The sequence below is a fragment of the Ambystoma mexicanum genome, chromosome 6q (assembly GCF_040938575.1).
Source record: "Ambystoma mexicanum isolate Mex_15411 chromosome 6q, UKY_AmexF1_1, whole genome shotgun sequence".
NCBI classification, from domain to species: Eukaryota; Metazoa; Chordata; class Amphibia; order Caudata; family Ambystomatidae; genus Ambystoma; species Ambystoma mexicanum.
The window spans coordinates 1,081,388,135-1,081,411,337 of NC_090937.1; positions in this window are offsets into that span (position 1 = coordinate 1,081,388,135).

The following is a 23,203-nucleotide window of genomic DNA, read 5'->3' on the forward strand; positions in this document are numbered from 1 at the left end:
AAAAATACATATACTTTACTTAAACTCACCATCTGCAAGAAAACAAAATAGAAAAACACTGTACAAAAGCCACCCCTGTGGAAAGGACAGAGAATATACAAAGACAGGGAACAAAACCCTCTGGGTAAATACACAGGGGTAGACAGGGCAATAATTAACCACTGGATAGGGCACTGAAAGTTTACAGTGTTGTACTCTGCCTCTTACGACTGTCTCACATCTAGATAGTGTGCTGAAAGTTTACTGTGTTGTACTCTGCCTCTTAAGACTGTCTCACATCTTGATAGTGTGCTGAAATCTACTGTGTTGTACTCTGCCTCTTAAGATTGTCACATCTAGACATTGTGCCCAAGAGATATTGTGTTGCATTCCACGCTCTTAGCACATCTCAAATTCAGTTAGTGCACTGAAAATGTACTGTGTCGATTTCTACTTAATAAGGCTGTGTCACATCTAGATGGCGACCCCATCTCGCAAATATCCACCTCCCACACCTGTCCATATTCCTAGAACCCCGCGCTCCCTCCCTCCCGTCCTCACACAGACCCCACGGCTCACCACCCGCTCACTGGCTCCCACCTTCCTGAGCCCCACAACCAATCCTTCCCTGAGCACACCCGTAGAAATCCCCTCGTCCACCTAACTTCTGCATACCACCACTCGCCCAATCCCCCATCACTACCCCACATCGAACCTTAAAATCAGAGCTGCACTCTGGCACGCCAACCACCTCCCTACTCGGAAACCCATCCTCCCCGCCCCTTGCCACCCAAACTCATCGCTCCCAACCCTCCCACTGACCGCTTCCGAGAACTCCCCAATACAACACGAGATGACACCCCGCCCCATATCAAACTCAAAAATCAGAGCCAAAGTCTGGTGAGTCAACCACCTCCCTCCCCTGAAACCCATCCAGCCACTCCATTCCCACCCAAACTCAGCCCCCCACCCTCCCTCTGTCCACTGTTGAAAATTCCCTAATACCCCTAGCCATGACACCCCACCCCCAATCCAACTCCCAAACCAGAGGAGCCTGCTGGTGTGCCAAACACCCCAAGCCCTCACCTCCTTCAACACTCACCTCCCACCCAACTATAATCATCCCACCCCTCCTTTCCCCCATACCTCAGAGCCCCTATCCCCTATCCAATCTCATAAATGTGCAGCCCCCCACCCAAAACCACCTCCACCCTTTCCCGCCCCATAACATCTCCTTGACAGGTGCCAACAACCCCTCACCATATCCCTTCCCCTCTCTAAAAGTAGCTCGTCTCACCCTCGAAAGAACAGTAGCTGCATCACCTTTGCCCTCCAACCCCCCCACCCTCTCTCACACCCCCACTGCACAGAAACTCTTGAAATGTAGAAAACGATCCTGGTACGCCGCCATGACTATCTACTCCTCACCATTTCTACCCAGCCGCCCAATCTCTCGCTCCCCATTCCCGCTACATTCACTCTTGCCCATGCCCTGCATGCCCTGCTTACACCCCCTCTCTCTTGACTTCTCACCCTGCACACCGGACCCCCCCCCAATCCTTTGAGACTCACCCGAGACCCCCCCATTCTCCTTTGATCAATATCCATCCGCCCACTCGCTCGCGCCCCCTATTCTCTACCCACACCCCTCTTTTATCCTCCTCCTCCTGTCTACTCTTCCCAGCCACCACAGACTTGTCTCCACCCTCCACCCCACCAATCCCTTCCTCTCCAACCACCCCAACACACCTCTCACTCACAACCCAACTACTTCCATGAGCACACTCCACTCCGAAGTCAAGTGCATCCTCTTTAACGCCCGTTGTATAGTGAAAAACAGACACAGCATTTTCGACCTCCTCGCCTCTGACAAACATGACCTAGTCTTTATCACTGAAACCTGGTTCTTGCATTCCCCCCCGGCTACTCCCTCATCCCACTCAACAGATCCTCAAGAGGAGGCGGCATGGCAGTCCTCTTCAAATCTCACTTCTCTGTCTCACTCGTACATTCTCAGTCATGCATTCCATCATGCAAATCCCTCCTTGCTAAACTCTCACTACCTCCGACTTTCTTCCACAGCTTTCTAATCATCTACAGACACCCTAGTTGCGACAGAAATTTCACAACCAACCTCTGTGACTCTGTAGCCACCATTCACGTAAATCACCCCTCCATGACTCTCCTAGGAGACTTCAATATCTGTATGGACATCCCCGCCAACCCCTTGACCCATTCACTGGTCGACAGTCTTGATGCACTCAACATCTCCCTTCACATGAACAGTCCAACTCATTCTAAAGGGCACACCCGGGATGCTATCTTCAGCTCCCATGACCTGATACAGCTAGCCCCCCCTTACCACTTATCTGGCCCGACCATTTTGTCATCCCTTTCTCCATCCTCTCCCCTGCCCATGCCCCTAACCCCCAAACCGCCGCCCCCCTTCACTGAAAATGCTGGAAAAAACTAAAGATCTTCCCTGACATTGCCGAAGCCCTGCTTCTCAAACCACCACAACACCCCCCGATGGATCTTTTACCATCGACTCCTTCGACTGATGGCTCAATGACTCACTAATTCTGCTCACCCCCTCATGCCCTTCCTCCTCACGCCTTGTACCATTTCCCAAATGGTTTACTCCTGAACTGAGGAATGCCATAAAACAAAATAAATGAGTAGATTTACCTTCTCCTTGCACAATCACAACTACAAAGCAGAAATCCGGAAATCCAAAAAAAGCCCACTACAACAATCAGATTCTCAACTGTGGAAACCGCTGCAAAGAACTCCACAGAATCATATCTGAATTTGTCAAACCTACTTGTACTTCTGACCAATCTACTCCATCACAATCGCTCTGCGACTCTCTCCCTCCACTTCTACACCACTGCTCTCGACAGAACGTCTTCCCTTAACAATAAACTGTCCCTCCTCACCGGCCCCGAATACCATCCAATCCAACAACCACCCCCCTGCACGCTGCTGCAAACCCCTCCTTACCCACCTTTGACTCCTTCAAACCAAAATCCAGAGAAGAATTTCCACCCTACACCACTGCCCCGCCTCAGTCCTCAAGGACATATTCTCATCCACTTGCACAGGAGAGCATGCAAGAACCATCCTAAAGGACTCCCTTAGCTCTGGAATCTTTCCTGATGCCTTCAAAATTGCACAACTGAAGCCTCTTCTTAAGAAACCATCCCTTGACCCCCTCAACTCCAAAAATCACCGTCCCCTCTCGAACACCAGATTCCTTGCAAAACTCATCGACTGAACTGCAAAATCCCAACTAAACGCCTTTGTTGAATCTAACAACCTCCTTGACCCCACCCAATCAGGCTTCAGACCACGACATGGAACAGAAACCACTCTGACCTCAATCTGGGACGGTCTTAAGATCACTGCAGACTCTGCAGGATGCGGTTCACTAATTCTCCTCGACCTGTCTGCGGCCTTTGACACAATCAACCATTCAATCCTCCTTGACCGCCTCCACTCCCTAGGAATCCGTGGAACCCCTCTGAAATGGATTGCCTCCTTCCTCAATAACAGGAGACAAATAACCCTCCTCTCCCCTTTTATCTCAGCTGCTCGCCCAGTTAATACCAGAGTACTGCAAGGCACTTGTCTATCAGCTCTCCTATTGAACCTCTATTTATCTACCCTCCCTGGAATCATCCGCCTGCACAATATCCTGTGTTCGAACTACGCGGACGATACCAAAATCATCCTTGAACTCCACAACTCAGACTCCACTCTCAGCCCGACCTCGCAGCCTGCCTCCTGGATATCGACCGTTGGATGTCTACAAACCACCTCCACCTAAACCTGACTAAAACTGAAATCATGCTGTGCGGCAACACTGAGCTTCTCCCTCGTCCACTCCCTAGGCACCCTTCCATGGGCCAACCACACACCTCTTCCGTCTCAGTAAAGAACCTTGAGTGCACCATGGACTCTGAGCTAACCCTCTCTCGACAGATCAACAACGTATCTAAATCTTGTCACTACCATCTCAAAATTCTCAGGAGCATTTTTCCCTACCTCTCCTTCCCGAACAGACCTGCCACTGTTATGTCCATTGTAATGTCGAGACTGGACTATGCCAACTCCCTTTACCTAAGCGTCCTAGCATACCACCTTAATAAACTCCAAAGAGCGCAAAATGCTGCTGCTAACATGCTACTAGCCCTGGGTCCAAGAGACCACAACTCTCCAGCCCTCAGAATGCTCCAGTGGCTCCCAGTTGGACAAAGGGCCACTTTCAAGACACTGGGCCTCATTACGAGAATGGAAGTAATGACAAAAGGAAGGCGGAATGGTAATACCGGCATCGTTAACGGATCTGGGGCATTACGACCCGACAACCCACCAATACCGCCACCGCCCATACCGTACCCCCTCATACTGGCATGCGCGCGTACACGCACCCCTTCGAGGAGTAAATACCGGGATGCCGGTAATAGGAGGACATCACAACCCACACGGGCATGCAATTACCGGCATCCCGAAGGCAGTAATTAGGGCCTGCACGATGGCGGCCATACAGGCATCGCGGACCACCCGTAAACAGCAATCTGCAATCAAGCCAACTGCCACAGGTGCACACAATCACCACAGGTGGAGTCAATGGAGCCTGGGCTAGTACAAAAGGAGTACACCCACACCCCTTCCTACACCAAAATGATACCACTAGCTGTTGCAATCATGGTGTTGGAGGACATGCCTTTACTGCTACAACTACAGCACCAACAGCAACAACAACAATAACTACAGCAGCAACAACAGGCAGCACAGAGGAGACACAGGTGGAGAAGGAGGGTGGGACAGGTCCAGCAATTACCACCAGTGCAGCCAGTAGTACCTCGTAGGCAGCCACCAATCCCTCGCATCAGACCCAGTCCATTTAATCTAACCCCTAAGCAGATCCACACCCTCTACCGGTTGGACCGGGACACCATCAACACCATAGTGGATATAATACACAACAACATCGTCAGCCTCATAGAAATGCGCACTGCCATCCCCCCGCTACTAAAGGTGGTGTCTGTTCTCCACTTCCTGGCCACAGGCACACACCAGCACACAGTGGGGCAGCTGAATGGCATTTCACAACCACTATTTTCACGCATGCTGAACCAAGTGCTGGATGCCCTCCTGAAGCACACTAGCACCCACATATCCCTACCACAGACTGCTCAGGAGATAGCCGACACCAAAGTAGGATTCCAGGCACTGGCAGGCATGCCCAATTGTGTTGGTGCCCTGGACTGCACCCATGTAGAATTGGTAATCCCTCATGCCGTAGAGGCGGTATACTGCAATCGCAAGCAATACCACTCCATCAATGTGCAGATGGTATGTGACTCCAGCAAGATCATCACACATTGCTGCGCCCGATATCCCGGATCAACACATGATGCCATGGTGCTGCGTAACTCCACGCTACCCCGTCACATGGAGTGACATGCTGGACGGCAGGCCTGGCTGCTTGGTGAGTTGCCTGACTGGCCCATGGCAGTGCAGCGGGGTAGTGATGTGTTGGGATGCATACTCCACCTGGGTGGGAATGGGGGGGGATGGATACTCCACCTTGTGCATACTCCACCTGGGTGTGAATTGGGGGGGGATGCATACTCCACCTGGGTTTGAATGGGGGGGAAGCATACTCCACCTGGGTGGGAATGGACGATGAGTGGAGAATGCACGCAGAGCTAAACACTCCTGACCTGAACCTCCCAAACCCACCATAACACATCACTGGCACACATTGGACCAATTACATATATCAATGACAACATGTAAGATGCACAACCTGGCCACCATGGGTATGTCAGGCAATGCATTACTTAACATGATTGCAACTGTGCCAATGCGGCTAGTGTGACCATGCACAGTGTAGTATACACAGCAAAAATAGGAGGCAAAACATCGTCCTATAACCTCAGTACATCTGCAACAGCATTCAAGAATTCACCCTGCATCATCTGTACAACGCCATCCAGGCTACCACACCATATTGCAGTATAGAATACATCTAAACAATATTTGTGCATACGTACAGGGACATGTGCAGGTCGACAGCAAATTGCTGCGGCCATGACTGTGAATCCTGAAGGTGGCAGCTCAGAGTGACTAACATAGACCTATCTGTATTCGCTTGCAGGTGATGGAGGATATCCCTTGAAGCGGCGGCTACTTACCCCTGTGCGGAACCCACAGAACAGCCATGACGAGGAGTACAATTGGGTACACACCCGTACCCGTGTTTTGATTGAGCAGACCTTTGGCCTGTTGAAGGCGTGGTTCTGCTGCCTAAGCAGGTCTGGTGGAGCACTCCTTTATGCGCCTGAGAAGGTGGAAAAGATCACCATGGCCTGTGTCATGCTGCACAACATGTGCCTCCGGAGAAATGTACCACTGCCACCTGACATTGACATGCATGCACCGGGTGAGGATGATGAGGATGACGACGGAGGAGAAGCAGCACCCCTGCCAGTACGTGATGCACAGGATGGCCGTGCAGTACGCCAATCACTGATTGACGAATACTTCTGACCCACAGGGACGTTGATAGATATGTGTCAGTGACACATTGTATACTGTGTCCATGTGGACATTCACACAGGGAATGTGGGGAGTTGGGCACTGTACACCATCGTTAATTAAATGGATACACACAAAATGAACAATGTCCAGGCATTGAATGTTTTTTAACACAACGGGTGTATTGATATCAACTGCAGAAAGTGTAAGCCCCTCAACCCCCCAGTGAACTCCCCCTAATCCACCCATATGCTGCCGACACCATCTGACCCACTCCCATAGTTGTCCTGCACTATTTCCTGGACTTCTTGATGTCCGGGGTCTGCATTTCTGAGTGCCTGGCACTCCGTCTTGTTAGACGCACAGGGCTGGAGGGTGCATAGGAAGTGGGTGCAGAGGAAGCCGGTGTGGTGGATGCGGTGGAAGCTGTGGTGATTTGCACAGCTGGTGTGGGTTGTGGCTGCTGCATGTGCAGAAGGATGGAGGTGAGGACCTGCACGATGGCCCCACACTGTCTTGCAGCATCGATGCAGAGGCATTTACGGCGTCTGTGTTCGCCACTATGGCAGCTGTGGTCGCCGCTATGGCCTGGGCAATTCCACGCCTCGTGTCCTCCCCATCCGCGACATATTGTCGGAGAAGGTTCAACATAGAGTCCTGTCTGGCCTCCATCCTCGCTAGCCGTGCCTCAAGGTTGGTGGTGGGAGCAGCAGTGGTCGAGGGTGCTGCGGCCAGGCCTTTATTGGCAGTGCTGTCCTCGGGGAGGCTGCTGAGGTCCGAATCGGGCAGCAAGGGATCCGCACTGCTGCAGGTGGGTGAGGGCTGAGTGTGGGTAGAGGGGGTGGACACGGGGCCTGGGGAGCGTGTACATGGCACATGCGTCAATCCATCCTGGTCCACAAACTCCTCCACTGCAGTATCTATGTTGCTCAGTGGGGCAACGGCCTTGCGTTCCACTGCTGTAGCCAGCTCTGTGTCCACGGTGTCAGGAGTTGATGTGGGGCCCTCATGTGCGGGCATAGCCTGGCCACTCGCCCTGGGTGTTGATGTGGGCTGCGAGGCCGCCCCGGAGGTGGATTTGTCGGTGGCCGTTGTCTTTGGCCGGGACGTGGATGCCTTTGTGGTTGGTTGCTCAATGGCATCTTCTGCATCGGTGCCTGGGGGGGGGTAGAAGAGATGCAGGGCATCAGTGATGGTGTTACATGCAAGATGCATAATATGGTGCTGTAGAGATTTTCATTTATCATACATTCATATCTTACAGGTGTGTAAAACAGGGTAGTTTGAAGGGGGCATTTTGGCATTTGCTGTGACGTCTCAATTCAGGAATGCTGCATGGCAGGTGGCATGCTGTTGTATTGGGGTTTGTGGGTCATGCATTTCAGTGTGGCAGGGTTTGGGTCTCCATCTGAACAAGGATATGTCTATTGTGTGTTTTGGGACATGCATTGCCTTGCCTATACTCTCTTCGACATCACTTGTGCTACGTCATGGTTTCCCCTACTGGTTTCTGCAGGGTCACTCACCTCCATCTCCGGATGTTGCGGCACCTGTCTCGATTTCCCCGAAGTCCTCAATCGACTCCATCTGTATAATCGTGTTGCACGTCTCCTCCCAGCGTGACAGTTTGGCAGGTGAGTGGGGACCCCCACCAGTGGCCATGGCCTCCCTCCTATTGCTGGCCAGGATATTCCGTACCCTGAGGCGGAGGTCATCCTACCTCTTTTTACAGTCTTTCACTGTCCGTGGGGTGGTGCCAACTGCCGAGACCTTGCGGGCTACCTCCTCCCAGATCTCCTTTTTGCACTGCTGCACCTCCCTTTTCAGGTTCTGCAGGTTGATCTCCTCTGCATGGGCGGCAAAGATGTCCGCCAGCATATTCAGTTCATTGTCTGAAAAATGCTTTTTGCGCAGGTGGGGGGCTGTATTCCTGGTAGCCTTTGACATGGTGAAGGGATTGGCACTGATCTCTCCTGAACACAACTGGTGGTTTGGGAGGATTGCAATGGATTGTGTTTTTAAAGATGGCCGCCGGTGCATTTCCCGTTCCGACGCGATGACGTTACTTCTGGGTCCGGTATTACGAGCATGCTGTTATTACTGGGTCAGTATTAAGGGCTGCCTCCTAGGCGGAGGAGGTATCGGCGGGTTCCATGATGGCGCTATTGGGGGGTTGGAGGGCCTTACGGGCATGCCGGTCTGGCCATTACCGGCATGGGGGTTCGCGCGTGCGTGCGCACTCGTAATCACCCGCTTTTAGCGGCGTCATACGATCACGGACCCCCTAGTTCCTCCATGCCAGTAATGACCCTGTTTTTACCACGCTCCTCATAATGAGGCCCACTGTGCATCTCTCATCGTGCAGTGCACAAGACCGGCCCTCTATACCTGCAAGATAAGCTAAAACCTTATCTCCCACCCCGCACCCTAAGATCAAGCTCTGCCCTCCTTTTAGTGATCCCAACCACCAACTCTGTCAGGATCAAAGGATCCTCTTTCTCAGCATTGGCCCCGACTGTGTGGAACTCACTTCCACCTCACATCCGACAAACCCAAGACTATATGATGTTCCGCAAATTACTAAAAACATGGCTCTTTCCTTAACACCAACGATAACCCAAAGTTATGTCTGAACTCCCAATGACCAAAGTCAAAATCAGACTCTCTACCATTTGTTCAATGACCTCTGATCTTACCCACAGGTTAGGAAGGATTGATGGAATGGATGAGGGTAAAGGAACGAGGAAATAGATGGAAGGAATGATGAAGGGAATTGATCGACGAAATGGATGGATGGATTCAAATTAATGTTGTGGATGCATGTATGGAGTGACGGATGGAGCGAATGGATGGAGAAGATGGAATGAATGAAAGCGATAGGCGCATGTGAAATAAAGGGATTGAATGTATTTCACGGATGCATGTGGAATGAATGGAAGGTATGTATATAGAGTCGATAGAATGGATGAACTATAGAGAATAGATACAATCAATAGAAATGATGGATGGAGTTGATGCATGGATGGAGTTGATGGATGGTGAGGATCGATGGAATGGATGCTGGATGGAATGGATGAACGCAATAGATAAAAGATGGATTTGATAGGATAGATGACATGAATGGAGTGGATGGATGCATGTACGGCAAGTGGATGGAACGGATGGTGTGGATGCATGAACTAGAGAGAATAGACAAAATCAATAGAACTGATGGATGAGTTGATGGGTGGATGGAGTGAATAAATGGACAGGATCAATGGAATAGATATTGGATCTAATGGATAGATGCAATGCGTAAAAGACGGACACATAGAAGGAATAGATGACATGGATGGAGTTGATGGATGCATGTGGGACAAGTGGATGCAATGTATGGCGTGGATGCATGCACAATGCTTGGAAGATGTGTACAGAGAATTGACAAAAGATGGAGTGGGCGGAGCGGATGAAATGGGTGGAGTGGAGTGGATGGAATGGGTGGGTTGGGTGAAATGGATGGAATGGATTGAATAAATTAAGTGGATGGAGCATATGGAATGGACGGAGTCGATGAACTGGGTGGAGTCGATGGAATGGATGAGATAGATCGAGTGGATGGAATGGATGGAGTGGATGTGGTGCATAGAATGGTTGGAATAGATGGAATGGATGGAATGGATGAAGTGGATGCAGCGGAGGGAGCAGAGGGAGCAGAGGAAGCAGAGGGAGCAGAGGGAGTGGAGGGAGTGAAGGGAGCAGAGGGAGCGGAGGGAGTGGAGGGAGCGGAGGGAGCGGAGGGAGCAGATGGAGCAGATGGAGTGGATGGAGCGGATGGAGTGGATGTAATGGATAGAGCGTACAGAATGGATGAAATGGATAGAGTGGATGGAATGGATAGAGTGGATGAAATGGATAGAGTTGATGGAATGGATGGAATGGATGGAATGGATGGAATGGATAGAGCAGATGAATGGATAGAGTGGATAGATTGGATGAAGTGGATAGAGTGGATGGAGTGGATAGAGTGGACGGGATTGATGAAGGGATAGAGTGGATGGAATGGATGGAATGGATAGAGTGGATCAGATGGATACAGTGGATGGAATGGATAGAGTGAATGGAATGGATAGAATGGATAGAATGGATAGAGTGGATAGAATGGACGCAATGGACCGAATGGATGAAGTGGATTGAATGGATGGAATGGATGAAGCCCATGGAATTGATGGATTGAATAGAGTGGATAGAGTGGATGAAATGGATGGAATGGATGTAATGGAATGGATGACATGGTTGAATTGGACACATTTAATGAAATGGATAGAGTAGATGAAAGGGATGAAATGAGTTGCGTGGATGAAATGAATAGTGCAGATGGAGTGCATGAAATGGATAGATTGGATGGAATGGATGAAATGCATAAAGTGGATGAAATGGACAGAGTGGATGAAACGGACAGAGTGGATGAACTGGATAGAGTGGATGAAACGGACAGAGTGGATGAACTGGATAGAGTGGATGAAATGGACAGAGTGGATGAAATGGACAGAGTGGATGAAATGAACATAGTGGATGGAATGGGTAGAGTGGATGGAATGGATAGACTAAATGGAATCAATAGAGTGGATGGAATGGATAACATGGATAGAGTGAATAGAATGGAAAGAATGGACGGAATGGGTGAAGTGGATGGAATGGATGGACTGGATAGAGTGTATGGAATGGAATTGATGATGTGGATGAAGTGGATGAAATGGATAGAGTGGATGAAATGGATAGAGTGGATGGAATGCGTGAAATGGATACAGTGGATGGAATGGATGAAATGCATAGAGTGGATGAAATGGATAGAGTGGATGGAGTGGATAGAGTGGATAGAGTGGATGGAATGGATGAAATGGATGGAGTGGATGGATTGGATAGAGTGGATGGAATGAATAGAGTGGATGGAATGGATAGAGTGAATGGAATGGATAGAGCTGATGGAATGGATAACATGGATAGAGTGGATAGAATAGACAGAATGGACGAAATGGCGGAATGGAGGAAGTGGATGGAATGGATAGAGTGGATGGGATGGAATGGATGGAATGGATGAATTAGACGAAGTAGATGAAATGGATGAAATGGATAGAGTGGATGAAATGGATAGAGTGGATGGAATGCACAAAATGGATAGAGTGGATGGAATGGATGAAATGAATAGAGTGGATGAAATGGATAGAGTGAATGGAATGGATAGAGTGAATGGAATGGATAGAGTGGATGGAATGGATAGAATGGATAGAGTGGATGGAATGGATGGAATGGATGTAATGGAATGGATGACATGGTTGAATTGGATGAATTTAATGAAATGGATAGAGTAGATGAAATGGATGAAATGAGTTGCGTAGATGAAATGAATAGTGTAGATGGAGTGCATGAAATGGATAGATTGGATGGAATGGATGAAATGCATAAAGTGGATGAAATGGACAGAGTGGATGAAATGGACAGAGTGGATGGAATGGGTAGAGTGGATGGAATGCATAGAGTGGATGGAATGAATAGAGCGGATGGAATGGATAAAATGGATAGAGTGAATAGAATGGAAAGAATGGACGGAATGGATGAAGTGGATGGAATGGATAGAGTGTATGGAATGGAATTGATGATAGGGATGAATTAGACGAAGTGGATGAAATGGATAGGGTAGATGAAATGGATGAAATGGACAGAGTGGATGAAATGGATAGAGTGGATGGAATGCACGAAATGGATAGAGTGAATGGAATGGATGAAATGCATAGAGTGGATGAAATGGATAGAGTGGATGAAATGGATAGAGTGGATGGAATGGATGGAATGGATAGAGTGGATGGAGTGGATAGAGTGGATAGAGTGGATGGAATGGATGAAATGGATAGAGTGGATAGAATGTATAGAGTGGATGGAATGGATAGAGTGAATGGAATGGATAGAGCAGATGAAATGGATAACATGGATAGAGTGGATAGAATAGACAGAATGGACGAAATGGCGGAATGGAGGAGGTGGATGGAATGGATGGAATGGATAGAGTGGATGGGATGGAATGGATGGAATGGATGAATTGGACGAAGTAGATGGAATGGATGAAATGGATAGAGTGGATGAAATGGATAGAGTGAATGGAATGGATAGACTGGATGGAATGGGTAGAGTGGATATAGTGGATGGAATGGATAGAATGATAGAGTGGATGGAATGGATAGAGTGGATGGAGAGTGGATGGAATGGATAGAGTGGATGGAGTGGATAGAGTGGATAGAACGGATGGAATGGATGGAGTGAATGGAGTGGATGGAATGGATGGAATGGAAAGAGTGTATGAAATGGATAGAGTGGAGGGAATGGATAGAGTGGATGGAACGGATGGAATGGATGGAGTGAATGGAGTGGATGGAATGGGTGAAATGGATGAAATGAATAGAGTGGATGGAATGGATGAAATGGATAGAGTGGATGGAATGGATGAAATGCATAGAGTGGATGAAATGGATAGAGTGAATGGAATGGATAGAGTGAATGGAATGGATAGACTGGATGGAATGGATAGAGTGGATGGAATGGATGGAATGAATAGAGTGGATGGAATGGATAGAGTGGATAGAGTGGATGGAATGGATGGAATGGATAGAGTGGATGGAATGGATAGAGTGGATGGAGTTTCTGGGTGCTGTTTGTGAGGTCCAAGACGGCTTGTGTGCAGGTGTTGTATTTTTCTAGACAGGGAGTAGTTTCGAGCTGGGCAGGGGCTGAACTGAAGGTCCATCTGGCTGAACTGAAGGTCCATGTAGCTCAAAGCAATGCTTGAAGACAGGTGGATTGTGAGGGCCATCAAGTTCGGTTCGACGGCAAGGATGCAGTTGACCGGATGAGCTGGTCTACACATATTGGTTTGATGAGGCACGCAGGAAAGTGCGGATTGTGAGGGCCACAAGGGCCTGTTCTATGGTCAGTTTGATGGTCCGTTCGATGGGTCACCAGGGATGGATTGACTGGTGGTAAAGATTGGCTGGAAAGAGGCTGGGTGTTCGGACAGTGGTTCGAAGATGGCAGGTGCAGCGTGGGGCTTTGAGTTTGAGCTGAGGGAACAATATGCTTAGTTAGTGTGGTGGGCCAATTAACTGGTTTGAATATGCAGTCCAGAGGTTCAAAGAGCGAATGAGTGTGATACAAAGCTCCAGTGGGCCCTAATGGATCAAGTGTGACTGCAGAGAGGCCGGTCTTGTTCCAGCAGCAGGTCACCCCCTATGTGCCAGGGAATGGGTAGGGAACAGAGCTTGCCTCTGCCTTGAGCAGCTCACCTCTGCCTTGAACACTCAGTCTTCACTGCACTGGTGGAGGGCTTTGGAAAGTAAACTCTCTCAACAGAGGTCCAACAAATGCTTCCTTAGGTGTTTGTTCTAAAGTTTAAAGGTAAAACTCTACAGGAGATTGGACAAAAGCAAGTGTGCATTAAGGATCGAAACTCTGTTCTTGGAACAAACAGACTTTGCCTTCTGACATCACTCCCACAGTTACTTGTTGTTAAAGGAAGACGAGGGAACAGGAAAGAAGGAGATAAAAAGAGAAAGCAAGATGGCAAAATGTACAATCTTACAAAACTTACAATCCGCTCATTTAGCATTGACTGTGTTGTTTGAGGGATAGCTAGCGAAAGGCCATGTCCACTCTATTATTTTGGGAGGGGATTTTAACTCAAATTGCCGCGAGGGCTACAAACTGAACGCAACAAGAGTTCAAATGTATTCCTCCAATGTGAGTGTTAACAGAGGGGCGGATTGGGACTTGATTCTGTCAGAATGGCAGCTGTCCCAGCTTCAGATTGCATTTTTGGGTGAGTTTGCGATTTATAAATGGCATAGAGGTCTGCGAAATTCACAGATCGATTATATCTATGTACACCTCTTTAAAAGCAAATGGTGGTCCTCTTTAACTTGTTGACCCAAAACTGGGAGATCATCATGTACTAATGTTTGCTTTTGGCTTTTCCCATGTCATATACAAGCAGTTTCCTCTTTTGTCTTGTCTTTTAGTTGAGGAGGGTGGTCACACACTTAGGCGGAATGATAAAATATGCCATATATGTATATGTTCTATTATTGAAATGATGGGCAACTGAGGAATGGGTGGAAATTCAGGTCCAATTACTGGATGGGACGGTTGCCAAATCTAATGAAACTGTTACCACCTGTCTAAGGCGTACTACCCTAGCGCAAACACCTATTGCGCACAAACAAATTCCACATCAGTATGATGCTAACATAGCTGATTCAAAAAGGCACAACTGTAAAAACATAAAGTGGCTGTGTGCTGAGGCGTTGATTCCCTTGCTTGATCATCAGAACACAAAAAAAGCTATCTGCCAACGACACAGGAATGTTGTTAAATCCTAAAAAATTGATTTATTCATGAAGGATAACCAAAATATGTTAAATCATCTGCTGCAGGAAAATAGTAGACCATTTGGGGCCAGTACTAAGAAAACTGTAGGAGTTCCTTCCTCCGCCATGGGCAGCCTTATTCCGGATGGCGTATGGGTTAATTTTTACAGGGATAAGTTCCTGCTGCCACAGGTTTTTTTTCTAGGTTAGAGGACCCCACTATGAGTACCATTATTCCTGGTTCTTATCTATGGACTTAAGATGACATTGAATGGGCTTTTAGTAAACTGAAACCATCTTGGGCCTCCTTCCCAGATGGTATACCACCCTTTGTGTTGAAGAATGCTCCACCTCTATGGATCCCTTATTTGAGACCCATACTATTCCATTCTCTTGGACACAATCTATTGTCATTTCGGTTTCAAAAGGGAGACTGGAGTTCACCAGAAAATGACAGACCTATTGCCCTAATCGATTCTATTAGCAAGGTTTTCTCTATTCCTCTGTTGAGAGACCTACATTTGGTTATTCACCAATCTTCTGTTCTTTCTAGATTTCAAGTGGGGTTCAGACAAAATATAGGAACAGTCCTTAACTCAACTGGGTTGGCTCAATTACCCTATACCATGAGACACTGTGGCATTGAGCCTGTCTTAATGGCATCATTGGACGTGTCCTCTGCTTTTGATTGTGTCATTCGTGCCAATCTCTGGTCCAGATTGTTAACTTACGGAGCTCCTTTAAAACTGGTGCAGCTCATTGCCCTTCCTCACAAAAAAACTTGGATCAAAGTATGTTTGACCCGAGAAGGAGGGCTGTATTTTAGCTCCCACCCTCTTCAATGTATACCTGAGTGACATTGCTGAGCTGTCGCAGATGGATAACATTTACCCTGCTAGGGTAGGTCAGTTGAAGCAGCACTGGCTTGCGTTTGCAGATGATTTAATCTTTTTCAACGGTACACCCATTGGCCTTCAGCGTAAATTGGACATATTTCTTCAGTAGGCTGCAAATAACAACTTACAGGCCAATGGTTCCAAATCAAAAATTTGATCTTTTTCAATAGAACCCAACCCAAGGTAATGAGGTGGGTTTTGGGAGTTGAAAAGATAGAACATGTTCCCTCTGTAAGATATTTGGGATATAACTTGTCAAATTCCTCCTCTATAGTTATGTGGAAATAGTCATTAGGACCACGCTCAGTCCTCTCACCTCAGATATGAAACTTCTGCTGTCTAGGGTATGTCAATTCTCTAGTCTTCCTGCTCTACGTTACTACCATATGAAGATAGAGCCTGTTTTACTCTATGGGCTTGACTTGTCCCATCTGGATTTAGGGGGCTATCTGAATATCCTGCAGAGGCATGTGTGGAAAGAGGTTTTGAGCCTTGCCTTGTCCATTCCTAATGCAGTCATAGGCCATGAGCTGGCTCTTATGTCTTTATAAGCACGTTACTTGTGGAGACTATTGATAAATTATTCCAAGTTTCTCAGGCCAGGGGAACATTTGCATTACTGTGATTTAAGTAAAATGGCAGAAGATCGAATTTCACAGTCTGTAAATATGTATTAATGCAGGATGCAGTATTTAACCTGCTCAATTAGTTCGGAAGAACTTCTAAATCGACCTGGAGGGGTTAAATTAAAACTCTTTAGGCATGATTGGCTGTTGGATGTCATTAAAACATATTCTTCCTACACAGAGTATGCAACATTTATTAGGAAAAAAAGCCATCTTTCTGTGTATTTGATTAGCTTTCCCTGTATTAAAATTTGATCTCTCTATATGCGTTTCAGAATTAACCAGCTGCCTACAAGTGAACGGACCAAATATTGGGGTTCATCTGAAATATCAGGTCTTGCCTTGAATTGTCGTTAATGTAATTTCCCAGGTTGTGTTGAAACTTTGAGACATTGGGTCTTGCAATGTTCAAGTGTTTGTCCGAGGAGAACCAGATTCCACAAATATTTGGAATATTTCGATACAGACGGTTCCAGTGAATTGCTGTGGGCCAGACTCATGTGGGGGGAAAATGTGTCTTTGGTGATTTCTTTATGTCATCTTTTAAAAAATGTTTTAGGTTGTTTGGATTCAATGTATGTTTTGATTTTATTGTATTGTTTTTTCTTGTTAAATCTGTATGTGATTTATTTGATATCTTCTTAAGATTTGTGTAAGGTTTACTGTAAACTATAATCACAATAAACATTTTGTTTTTTTAAAGAAAGATGGTTGAACCTTCCTCCAGCTGTTCTGAGCTCCCTCTGTCTACAATAACCAAGCCCCTTCAATTGTCAATAGTATCAAATGCCCTATTGGTATGCAACACCCTGGTGTGAAGCTAGTACTTCCGTAAAGGGTGTGTCCTTCGATTGCAGACAGCTTCCTGTGAAGTGGATGTCTCACTAGAGAGGGCTTTAGTTACCCTCACAAGTGATCAAAGAGAGGCAACCCACAGGGTTACAGTCTTGTTGTGAGCAGCAGACGCAGCCTTGCTGGGGTGAAACAACCATTCCACAATTGAGCTGGCTCACAAGGCTATCACATGTGTGATATAAAATGATGTTTCTTGGATAATTATGACAGATATTACAGATATTAGCCACCATATCTTAAACTCAGGTATGGCTTATATTTAAAGTTTAAAGTATTGACACTAAGCACTTCTGAGGTGAGGGTTGGTGTTTTATACAAACTGTATCAAATCTGAGAACTTTACTAAAAAAAGCGAGAACAACTACTGTGGTTCTAGGTGCAGAGTAGAAAATATCAACCCTGGCTTATGGGTTGTTTATAGAACAAAGAGAGCAAAAAGTTCCCTATTGGGGAACTCCCGTCTCCTGCACACTATCTATGGCTCAAAGATAAGCCAAACTTTTTTGAGGTAACAAAGTGGTCCCTTGAAGGATACAAATTGTCTATTCATAAAAGTTTATGACATTTGGAGATATTCTAGTTTATATTTTTATCAATAAGTCAATTTCAATTTCTTCAGTCGTATTTCAAAATATCATACAGATAACCATTCAATCAGTGATTCAAAATGAATTTATTTGTCATATAGGCCAATGCGTTTCAACTTAATTAGACTCCAAAGCATTTAAAATCAGTTAACATCAGTTGTATTTGTCATGGTGAAATATTCCAACCAATAATACAATTTTTCCCTTGCAAACTTTCTAAGTTCAAACAGTGTATCAAACAGTGTAGGTTAGTCATCTTACTCAAGACCAATGTAAGCCACTTAGTGGTAATTGCTCTAACAGACTCACAGGCCGATTCATGGAATAATTAGCGCGGCACAAGTGGGCAAAAACGTGCGAATCGCAGTGGAATAGCGAAAATCGCAGTGCAAATGCGAAAATCGCACGAAAAGCAGCGCACATCGATTCATGGAAGTCCGTGCGCGAGAAAACCAGCGGATGTGCGATAAAAAAGTGCGCGGCGCACGTTGGCGCACAGGCCATCAAACAGCGTGCGCCAGGTCACAGCGAAAATCGCACAGGCCAGAGCGAAAATCGCACATAGCGTGGCGCACGCAACAAAAGTAGGCGGAACATGGGGCGTACCACTCGGAATGGGGAACAACTTGCCAAAATGTGGGCGTCACGGGGGAAGCACAGGGTACAAGTGCGCGGAACGCCCACACGCTCGCCTACAACACGTATTCATGGAATAGAATAGGGCAAAAAAGCGCACGCTCAAACCAGCGCACAGGCACAAACACGACCGCCACAAGAAAGCAGGCGGTAGAGTCTCTGCGCCTGGAAGAAATGTACGCCAAAAGGTGCGCCAACAAATAGCACCTATATACAGCCATGATGAATGCCCAATACTGTGGCCCTCTAGGACAAATGACGTGCAAAGGGGTACCCACAAACACAGACACGCGCTGACAGAAAAAAAACGTGTGCGTGTATACCGGGGTGCGCGGGAAGTCTCACACGCGAATTGGCCGGGTACGTGGATTACAGGGGTGCGTGGGAAGTACAGCACGCGATTTGTCAGGGTACGTGGATTGCAGGGGTGCGCGGGAAGTTCCACACGCGATATGGCCGGGTACGTGGATTTCAGGGGTGCGCGGGAAGTTCCACACGCGATTATGCAGGGTACGTGGATTTCAGGGGTGCGCGGGAAGTTCCACACGCGATTTGGCCGGGTACGTGGATTTCAGGGGTGCGCGGGAAGTTCCACACGCGATTAGTCAGGGTACGTGGATTACAGGGGTGCGCGGGAAGTTCCACACGCGATTTGGCCGGGTACGTGGATTTCAGGGGTGCGTGGGAAGTTCCACACGCGATTAGGCAGGGTACGTGGATTGCAGGGGTGCGCGGGAAGTTCCACACGCGATTTGGCCGTGTACGTGGATTTCAGGGGTGCGCGGGAAGTACCACACGCGATTTGGCCGGGTACGTGGATTTCAGGGGTGCGCGGGAAGTTCCACACGCGATTAGGCAGGGTACGTGGATTGCAGGGGTGCGCGGGAAGTTCCACACGCGATTAGTCAGGGTACGTGGATTTCAGGGGTGCGCGGGAAGTACCACACGCGATTTGTCAGGGTACGTGGATTTCAGGGGTGCGCGGGAAGTTACACACGCGATTTGGCCGGGTACGTGGATTTCAGGGGTGCGCGGGAAGTTCCACACGCGATTTGGCCGGGTACGTGGATTTCAGGGGTGCGCGGGAAGTTCCACACGCGATTAGGCAGGGTACGTGGATTGCAGGGGTGCGCGGGAAGTTCCACACGCGATTTGGCTGTGTGCTCCCAGGTATTACCTGTACACCCTCCACGGCCCCTGCAGGCAGCACACACCACAGGGGACTACCCTGCACACCTGCTCATGTCACCCACCACCCCCACCCCCCAGCCGCCAGGGGCACCCTCCACCAGGCCCCCACCCATGTCACCCACCACCCCCACCCCCCAGCCACCAGGGGCACCCTCCACCAGGCCCCCACCCATGTCACCCACCACCCCCACCCCCCAGCAGTGCAGGGGCATCCTCCACCAGGCCCCCACCCATGTCACCCACCACCCCCCAGCCACCAGGGGCACCCTCCACCAGGCCCCCACCCATGTCACCCACCACCCCCACCCCCCAGCAGTGCAGGGGCATCCTCCACCAGGCCCCCACCCATGTCTCCCACCACCCCCACCCCCCAGCCACCAGGGGCAGCCTCCACCAGGCCCCCACCCATGTCTCCCACCACCCCCACCCCCCAGCCACCAGGGGCAGCCTCCACCAGGCCCCCACCCATGTCTCCCACCACCCCCACCCCCCAGCAGTGCAGGGGCATCCTCCACCAGGCCCCCACCCATGTCTCCCACCACCCCCACCCCCCAGCCACCAGGGGCAGCCTCCACCAGGCCCCCACCCATGTCTCCCACCCCCCAGCCACCAGGGGCAGCCTCCACCAGGCCCCCACCATGTCTCCCACCACCCCCACCCCCCAGCAGTGCAGGGGCATCCTCCACCAGGCCCCCACCCATGTCTCCCACCACCCCCACCCCCCAGCCACCAGGGGCAGCCTCCACCATGCCCCCACCCATGTCTCCCACCACCCCACCCCCCAGCCACCAGGGGCACCCTCCACCAGGCCCCCACCCATGTCTCCCACCACCCCCACTCCCCAGCAGTGCAGGGGCAGCCTCCACCAGGCCCCCACTCATGTCTCCCACCACCCCACCCCCAGCAGTGCAGGGGCAGCCTCCACCAGGCCCCCACTCATGTCTCCGTCCACCCCCACCCCCCAGCCACCAGGGGCACCCTCCACCAGGCCCCCATTCATGCCCGACTCACGTCTCCCACCACCCCCACCCCCCAGCCACCAGGGGCATCCTCCACCAGGCCCCCACCCATGTCTCCCACCACCCCACCCCCCAGCCACCAGGGGCACCCACCACCAGGCCCCCACCCATGTCTCCTACCGCCCCCACCCCCCAGCACTGTGGGGCACCTGCCAGCAGGCCCCCACCCATGTCCAACCCATGTCTCCCACCACCCCCACCCCCCAGCAGTGCAGGGGCATCCTCCACCAGGCCCCCACCCATGTCACCCACCACCCCCACCCCCCAGCCACCAGGGGCACCCTCCACCAGGCCCCCACTCATGCCCAACTCATGTCTCCCACCACCCCCACCCCACAGCACTGTGGGGCACCCTCCACCAGGCCCCCACCCATGTCACCCACCACCCCCACCCCCCAGCCACCAGGGGCACCCTCCACCAGGCCCCCACCCATGTCTCCCACCACCCCCACCCCCCAGCAGTGCAGGGGCAGCCTCCACCAGGCCCCCACTCATGTTTCCCACCACCCCCACCCCCCAGCCACCAGGGGCACCCTCCACCAGGCCCCCACTCATGCCCGACTCATGTCTCCCACCACCCCCACCCCCCAGCCACCAGGGGCATCCTCCACCAGGCCCCCACCCATGTCTCCCACCACCCCCACCCCCCAGCCACCAGGGGCACCCACCACCAGGCCCCCACCCATGTCTCCTACCACCCCCACCCCCCAGCACTGTGGGGCACCTGCCAGCAGGCCCCTACCCATGTCCAACCCATGTCTCCCACCACCCCCACCCCCCAGCAGTGCAGGGGCATCCTCCACCAGGCCCCCACCCATGTCACCCACCACCCCCACCCCCCAGCCACCAGGGGCACCCTCCACCAGGCCCCCACCCATGTCTCCCACCACCCCCACCCCCCAGCAGTGCAGGGGCAGCCTCCACCAGGCCCCCACTCATGTCTCCCACCACCCCCACCCCCCAGCCACCAGGGGCACCCTCCACCAGGCCCCCACTCATGCCCGACTCATGTCTCCCACCACCCCCACCGCCCAGCCACCAGGGGCATCCTCCACCAGGCCCCCACCCATGTCTCCCACCACCCCCACCCCCCAGCCACCAGGGGCACCCACCACCAGGCCCCCACCCATGTCTCCTACCACCCCCACCCCCCAGCACTGTGGGGCACCTGCCAGCAGGCCCCCACCCATGTCCAACCCATGTCTCTCACTACCCCCACCCCCCAGCAGTGCAGGGGCATCCTCCACCAGGCCCCCACCCATGTCACCCACCACCCCCACCCCCCAGCCACCAGGGGCACCCTCCACCAGGCCCCCACTCATGCCCAACTCATGTCTCCCACCCCCCCCACCCCCCAGCACTGTGGGGCACCCTCCACCAGGCCCCCACCCATGTCACCCACCACCCCCACCCCCCAGCCACCAGGGGCACCCTCCACCAGGCCCCCACCCATGTCTCCCACCACCCCCACCCCCCAGCCACCAGGGGCATCCTCCACCAGGCCCCCACCCATGTCTCCCACCACCCCCACCCCCCAGCCACCAGGGGCACCCTCCACCAGGCCCCCACCCATGTCTCCCACCACCCCCACCCCCCAGCAGTGCAGGGGCAGCCTCCACCAGGCCCCCACTCATGTCTCCCACCACCCCCACCCCCCAGCCACCAGGGGCACCCTCCACCAGGCCCCCACTCATGCCCGACTCATGTCTCCCACCACCCCCACCCCCCAGCCACCAGGGGCAGCCTCCACCAGGCCCCCACCCATGTCTCCCACCACCCCCACCCCCCAGCAGTGCAGGGGCAGCCTCCACCAGGCCCCCACTCATGTCTCCCACCACCCCCACCCCCCAGCCACCAGGGGCACCCTCCACCAGGCCCCCACCCATGTCTCCCACCACCCCCACCCCCCAGCAGTGCAGGGGCAGCCTCCACCAGGCCCCCACTCACGTCTCCCACCACCCCCACCCCCCAGCAGTGCAGGGGCAGCCTCCACCAGGCCCCCACTCATGTCTCCCACCACCCCCACCCCCCAGCCACCAGGGGCACCCTCCACCAGGCCCCCACTCATGCCCGACTCATGTCTCCCACCCCCCCCACCCCCCAGCCACCAGGGGCAGCCTCCACCAGGCCCCCACCCATGTCTCCCACCACCCCCACCCCCCAGCAGTGCAGGGGCAACCTCCACCAGGCCCCCACTCATGTCTCCCACCACCCCCACCCCCCAGCCACCAGGGGCACCCTCCACCAGGCCCCCACCCATGTCTCCCACCACCCCCACCCCCCAGCAGTGCAGGGGCAGCCTCCACCAGGCCCCCACTCATGTCTCCCACCACCCCCACCCCCCAGCCACCAGGGGCACCCTCCACCAGGCCCCCACCCATGTCTCCCACCACCCCCACCCCCCAGCAGTGCAGGGGCAGCCTCCACCAGGCCCCCACTCATGTCTCCCACCACCCCCACCCCCCAGCCACCAGG